This window comes from Pinus tabuliformis, chromosome 5_2 (assembly GCF_031772625.1).
Source record: "Pinus tabuliformis cultivar Carrire ecotype Pingquan chromosome 5_2, CPIR1, whole genome shotgun sequence".
NCBI classification, from domain to species: Eukaryota; Viridiplantae; Streptophyta; class Pinopsida; order Pinales; family Pinaceae; genus Pinus; species Pinus tabuliformis.
Window position 1 is genome coordinate 440,867,106 of NC_142306.1, and position 7,440 is coordinate 440,874,545.

Sequence of the window (7,440 nt, forward strand, 5' to 3'; positions counted from 1 at the left end):
GGGAGTAGTTGATGCTTCATCCTGCTGCTAAAGCTTGTCTGTTCTACAGAAAAGGTTGTATACGCAAGTTACGAAAGGGATATCCGCGTATATACGCTGATTTATGCGGGGTAAGTCGCATGTATGTTGTACGCCTGTTTCAGAGAGTATATCCGCGTACATACGCTGGTCTATGCAGGAGAAATCGCGTATATGGAGTTCTGAACAGCAAGGGCAAACTCTGGGTTAAAAGGTCTGAGATGGGTATGTCAGAATTCTTCAGACACAGTTTCAGGGGGTGCAGCAGGCATAGGTTCAGGGGGAGCAGCTTAAAAGTCTCATAAAGCATTGTTGGCATTTAGATGTTTTGGTTATTGGTTTCTCAGAAAGAAATCCTGGTTTCTGATCTAAAAGATGTTTATCAGATGCTGCTGGTGACTTTCATAAGTCTTGGTCTAGATTTGTTGTCTCTATGTCATATCTCTCTTTTGTGATATTTCTTTTATGGTGTCAAGGACATGTAACGGCCTATGTTGGTTTCCCCACTATGACTGGGATGAATGATGTAATATAATTGGTTGTTTCTGATGTGTCCCCTCTTGGTAGGGAGTATGGATGTATGTATTGAGTCTTTTGGTGATAGGAAGGTCCCTTATGGTGTATAAGTCTTGGTTCTTATTGAAGAACATCTTTTGCAGATCTGGCCTACTGCCAGGGGGAGCATGATTCAGCACAGCCAAGCAGAGGTATCAGCATGTACTCAGGGGGAGCACTGCCCTTTGCCCTTGATGACAAAGGGGGAGAATGATTCTAAGGATCTTGAGGTTGCCATCAAGTCCAAAGGGGGAGATTGTTGGCATTTTGGCACAGGTGTGGCGCTATGATATAGGTGTTGTCCTTGATGGCAACTCTCTTTGATGTCAGATCTTCGTTCAGACTACAGAATGAAGAGAAATCTCATATACGCAGGTTAATTAAGTCAAAGTTGCGTATACACGCTGGTGATATGCATACTAAGTCGCGTATACGTAGGAGAGCTATATACGAAGGCGCGTATACACGCAGATGCATGAACAGAAAAGGGCGTATATGTTGGGAAGTTTCCTTTTGGTCCATGGTAGTTAGTCCTCGGTACTTGTGCCCATGTCTTTGGACCAAAGTACCTCGACAGACGTGTAGATCTCTAGTTTTGAAGTTGATGGTTTTGGATTTCTATGGTTTTGGCTCTTGGTATTGAGCAAGGCCTAAGGCTATATAAGGAGAAGAAGATCATTAGGCAAAATCATCTTTTGACAAGGCTTGAATATCTAAAAAAGAAAGAGATCTGATATGCAGGTTCTGGGTTGCTTGATCTAAGCTAAGGAGAAATCATATCGGTTGATGGAAGACTAGATCTAAGGATAGATCGGGATCTAATGGTTTGAAATGCACTATTATGATATGGTTGATTATGCGTATTTCTAGATCTGCATACTGTCGCAATATTATGTTCTGGGTCTAACTGATGTCTGGTACAGCTGCAAGTTGAGAGAATTTATTTTTAGATCTGTACGCAGGTTGGCTTAGGTAAAAGCGCGTGTATACGCGGGTTTCGCTCATTGAAGTAGCGTATATCTTTTGAAGCTTGATTTTTGGGTTTGCAGTTGGGTCTGACTGTTATTGCAGAGTTCTGTAGACTGCTCTGTGTTCTGGTAACTGGTGATTGACAGGGTTCAGTGGTTCAATGATTCAAAGTTTGATGATGCTAGTATTGGTTGTTTTATGCTTCAACGATCTGTTGTGAAAGAATTGTGGTCTACAGATTGTAATGTTGTGCTTCAGGAATATCCAGTCTGAAAATGTATGAAAGGTGGTACCTGAAAGAAAGAAGATTGTAGGTCAGCACCTACGTACTAGTATCTTAGCTAGTACAAGAGCAAAGGGGGTTGGAGCTCCCTTCCAAGGAAGTTTGGAGAACAAGAGAAGGTTGTAGCCTTCTGCAGGTTGTAGCCTGCGTACTGGTTTAAGGCTGCACCAGTACAAAAAGATTGTAAACTGAAGTTTCATATTAAAGAAAGATAGAGACGACTTGCAGCAGGTGGTTTTCACCCACATTGGGTTTCCACCTTATATCTTGGTGTTCATGTGTATGGTTTCTGTGTGATCTGTTCTACTGCATCTGCTTACTCTTAATATGGTGAATAATTTCCTCATGCACTTAACTGAAGATAAACTGACTAAATTATAAGATTTCTAGTTATACGCTGTTTTCTTTATACACAGTTGCGTGTACACGCTGGTTCACTTAACGAAAGTAGCGTATATGTTTCTGAGCATTGAAAAAGTTTTATAGTTCTGATAATACTGATTCACCCCCCCCTCTCAGTATTATTTCCAACATAACGAGGCCCTTGTGTCTTTATGCCACCCCGATTGAGCCTTAGGTGGTTTTGGCTAGAATTTAAAGCTAGCTTAGGAAGTCTATGATCATCTATGTTATTGAGTTTGTGCTTGTACAACAGAAACCTAATCATAGCTAGGCTCTCAATAGGGGAAAGACCTACTTCTATAAGGATAATAGGATAGGGTGTGTTACTTTTAATTTTTAGGTTATAAGTTATAAAACACTTCTAGATTTGCTCAATCTTTCTCCATGATTCTCTAGAGATGCTGCAACCCAAACCTCATAGCCATAGAAGATAACAAGAGTGACTAAAGTTTCAAAGAGGAACTTCTTTTTATCCGACATTACGAGGTTTGTTGTTTTACAATTATTTTTAAGACCAAAATAAGCTTTCCACCCCCCATTAATCCTTTTCTCAATGCTATGGTTCGAGTTGAGCTTGTGATGAATATTAATTCCTAGGTACTTGTAGGAATACACTTCCTCCAAGTTATTATTGTCATACATAAATTAGTGTCAGTGTCCTTCTTGGATTTGATAATCATAACTTGTGTTTTGTTAGTGTTAACAGTCATACCCATGGTAGAGAAAAAATCCTAAGAAGCGTGAGTTACTTATCAAGATCAGATGGGCACCTTGCGAAAATAACAATATCGTCAGCATAGAGAAGAAGAATGATGACTATCCGAGCTAAGATCATGCCATCACATCCTGCTTCCTCTAAATAGCCTTCGAGCTTATCGATGTAAATGCCAAATAGGGTAGGGGAGAAGGGGCAACCTTGTTTAACTCCGATGTTACACTTAATATCTTTCGACCACCCCTCATTGCTCATTAGCTTGGCAATTACATTCCCGTATAACCTTATAGTGGCAGCTCTCAACTCAAGAGGAACCTTTAGCTCTTCTAATCTATTCCAAAGGTTGTATCTAGGAACCGTATCGAAAGCCTTTCTAAAGTCCACAAAGGAACAAAATTAATTGGACTTATCATTACGACATTCCTCCACAATGACCCTAAGCGTAATGAGGTGGTCTGTTGTTGAGTGATGCCTTCTGAAACCTGCTTGGCATTTAGCCCGCTTACCTTCACTTTCAAGCCATATGCTTAACTTCTTTTTCAAAATACTACCATATAACTTGGCTAAGAGAGGGCTGATCATAATTTTTCGATAATTAGAGGGGTTATTTGTACCCCCACTTTTAAAAATATGGATAATGAGGCTCTTAGTCCAAGCTTTAGGTAACCCTTGCTTGACTACTTGATTGAAAAGCTTGTGGATGTGGGGGATGAGGACAGGACCTCCAATTTTTAAGATTTCTGCCTGGTAACCTTCAATGTCCTTAGCTTTCCCATTAGCCAGGCAATTAATCCCAAACTTAATGTCTTCTTAAGAGAAAACTTCTTTCGTTGTGAGCAAGGTTTCCAACTTATCCTTGACATTTGTAGATTTATAAAGCTTTTTGAGATAAGAATTCCAATCGTGAAGAGCAATTTTATTACTATCTTTAGTCTTCCTAGTCAGAATCCGCCTCCAAAATTTCTTAGGAGCTACCTTAGAAAGGTGTAAGAGATTCTCATGTCTTTAACGAATGTAGTGTCTCTTTTTCCTTTTAGTTAGGGTTTTGTATATTTTTATCTTGTTCATTTTAAGAGATTCATCAACAACTTCCTTATTTTCTCTCCTCGCACTTTTACAATCTTTGTCATACCATGGGTTGGTTTTTCTATTTCTTTTATTATCTGAAACTTCAATTGAGAACTTGTTAATAGAATATGAGAGAGTTGTATTAAAATTATGATAGAGGTCTTATATGTTGTCTATACTAGATAAAGGAAGCAAATTAGTTTTTAATTCATTTAGAAAGAGATTGTTTTTATTTCTATCAAATATTAAGTTCTTTTGGCTGTAAGTATTATTTTCTATGGGAACTCTATGCATGACAAAATTGAGAGTTATAAGTAAAGGCCTATGATCAAAGTCACGTTCATGGTCGTTTAAGATGTCAAAATTTATTATTTCGTTGTATAATGGGAGATCGGAAATAACGTAGTCTACCACGCTGCTACCAAGTCCATGTATGCAGGTCATCTTGCTCGAATTGGGCCACTTCTTTAGACCATTGCAAATTATGAGATCCTAAGCACTACAGAGCTTGAGTAGCTCCCACCCAAACAAATTTTCCATGTGGTCTTAGAGGAAATGACCTTTTCCAAGATAATTTTTCTGGTTAATTTTAATCAAAATGTCACATGTTTTTAAAAACTTGAATTGAAGTTGTTTAATCTGTAGAATTCAAGTGTCCCAGGGTTTTTCATGGCATTGAATCTTTTTATGCATTCAAAAATGCATTTTAAACAACAACAAAATAACATTTTTTCTTGAAATCATTTTGTGGGATTCCAGTGAAAATATTATTTTGTCTATAAGTTAAACTACGCCTATATATTTAACAAATTTATAAATAAAATATTTATTAATTTACATATTTTTTTAATATATTTATTGAAATATTACACTTTTATTATAGGTTTCTATCAATATAAATATATATGAAAATGAAATATATATATATATAGTTCGAGTGAGCCAAATGGTTAAGAGCATGTGTTTTCTCCTAACAAATCACAAGTCACAAGTTCAAAACTAGCTAAAGTCTAGATTGATCTTCACTCTTAATCTATTAACTACAAAGAAAGATCAAATCTATCCAATTGCAAAAAATATAAAATTAAAATAGATATAAGAGTATATATAAATATGAGAAGCATCTGTTATATATATATATATATATATATATATTTCATCTTTCTTTGCACTAATGCACTACCGGATTTGATCTCTAGACTTATAATAAATATAAAATTAAAATACATAGTCCCATGGAGACTGCTCAAGTTCTCTTTGATTAAGTTGATTATGGAGAGTGCTCAAAATCAGTTAACAGTCCTGGCAGGTTTTCTTTGATTAAGTTGATCATGGGGACTGATCAAAATGGAGGAACTGATGAGATACAGATTGATATTCACACATCCTTCTCCGAAATATTCCCCAGTTTAAACAAACAGACAAGTATATCTTCACAGTTAGGACACTCAAAAAACAGTAGACATTTAGGGGGTGTAGAGAATAAATCACAAGCACTGAAGAAGCCTAAGCGGCCATTTGTTAAATACTTCATTAAGCCTCCCAGAAGGCCAGGCTTTCCGAACCTAGGTGTGCCGACTCCTCCTGTTTCGCCTTCTGGAACACTTCAAAGAATATCCAATGCAAGAGATGGTGGAGCCTCTGCAACTCCAGCACCGGTGAATCCTCTCCATGGTCTCAAACGTGGCGATAAAGTGCCTTTTGTTGGGGAAATCAGGTGGGTGGTTTTGAAGGACGCAGGGAAACAATGGCTGCGAAATCCGGAGAATTTGCCACTGTTGATATGGGAATTGGCGTGGCAGTATCTGGAACTATTTATGTTTTGGTTTTGCTTGCCCTTCTGAATACGGCCCTGCCTATACAGACTCAGAGGGATACCTGGTCTGAGGTCAGTAATCAAATTTTAAATGCTCTCTTTACCCTGATGTGCCTCTACCAACAACCACGGCTCTGTTATCATCTTTTACTTCTCATTAGATGGAAACCAGAGGACAATGTCAAGCTAAGAAAGGTCTACTGCAAAAAGGGAACTCACAAGCCTCATGAATGGGCGCGCATGATGGTAGTGGTGCTACTTCTGCAACTGACTATTTTTTCACAATATGCGGTCTCTGGTCTCTGGCCTATAACAAATCAGACCGTCCGGCTATTGGAGTGAATTTGTGCTTTGGTGTTTCAACAGGTGCTTCTGTTGCAGCTGTTCTATATCTCATCCTCAGTCCTCTATAAATGGTACATGCACTTAGCCATGTCAGCTATAAATGGTTTCTACTGGTTTTTCTTTGTAGAGGCACACTTAGTTTACGAAGAAAAACATGTTATTTGTAGATCACACATGACTTCACAATATGGTTCATGAGGAACAACATGTTATTTGGTAGAATCGAACATGGGTGGGGTGATAACAACATTCTAAATTCACTTAGTAAGAAAAACCCTAATTCAAAACTAAATTTGCATATTAAATCAAATGTTTTACTATACTAAATTTGCTTTCTAATGAAAATATGAACTTATTGTTCAACCACAAGTTGTTGAGAGTTGCATTGCAATCACCCTTCCCTTCCTTCCTCAATATTTCAAAGCATAGGTTTTAAGTCAACTCATAGGTTGAATTGCGTAGATAAAGTAAACATCTAGGTTCAACTCATAGGATTTGCTATTAGTTAAAAGAATGGGTGATTGTGATTAAAACATGGAACCCCTTGTGTGCTCAACATTTAACTATGGGGAATGGAGGGGTAGGGGAGGAGGAGGGGGAGGAGCTGGGAGGAGGGAAGGTCTTCTATTTGGCTATATGCATAACCCATTAACTTGAAACCTTACCATGTTGATGTCAAATTCAGATGTCATATTTCTGAATGAATGCCAAATTAACGCCAACTTTGGGAATGCCAAATTTGGGCCTTGAATCACTCACTGATTTTCAAACTAAGTTTACTTATGATCCCCTTGGCGATTTCCAGACTTCCATATACCATTGGAAATGATTTTTCAATATCTATCCATTTGCGTAGTTTTTAGGAGCATATGAGCACATCTTCTATACTTAAAATGACTCCAAAGATTAGACTCATGATACACAAATATTATCAATGGCAATGCTACCTTAACACCTTTGACATCAATGAAAACACACAATTCTAGCAATATCCCCCTTTAGCATTGATGGAAACACCCAAAACATTGCTACCAATCATAATCATGAAATCAAGATGGAAAACATTGAAAACATGAGCATGAGCATGGAAACACCTTTGCATGGCAACAATACCTTTGATTACATGTTTCAGCCTCCTCCTATGGTTCTAAGAAACACTTACACCTTTTTGTTGATTTTTTTGCAATTTTTGCACTTATCTCTCCCCTTTGACATCAATGGCAAGAAATTAAGTGCTTCCACTGCAACTAATCTCCCCATGAAGTATCG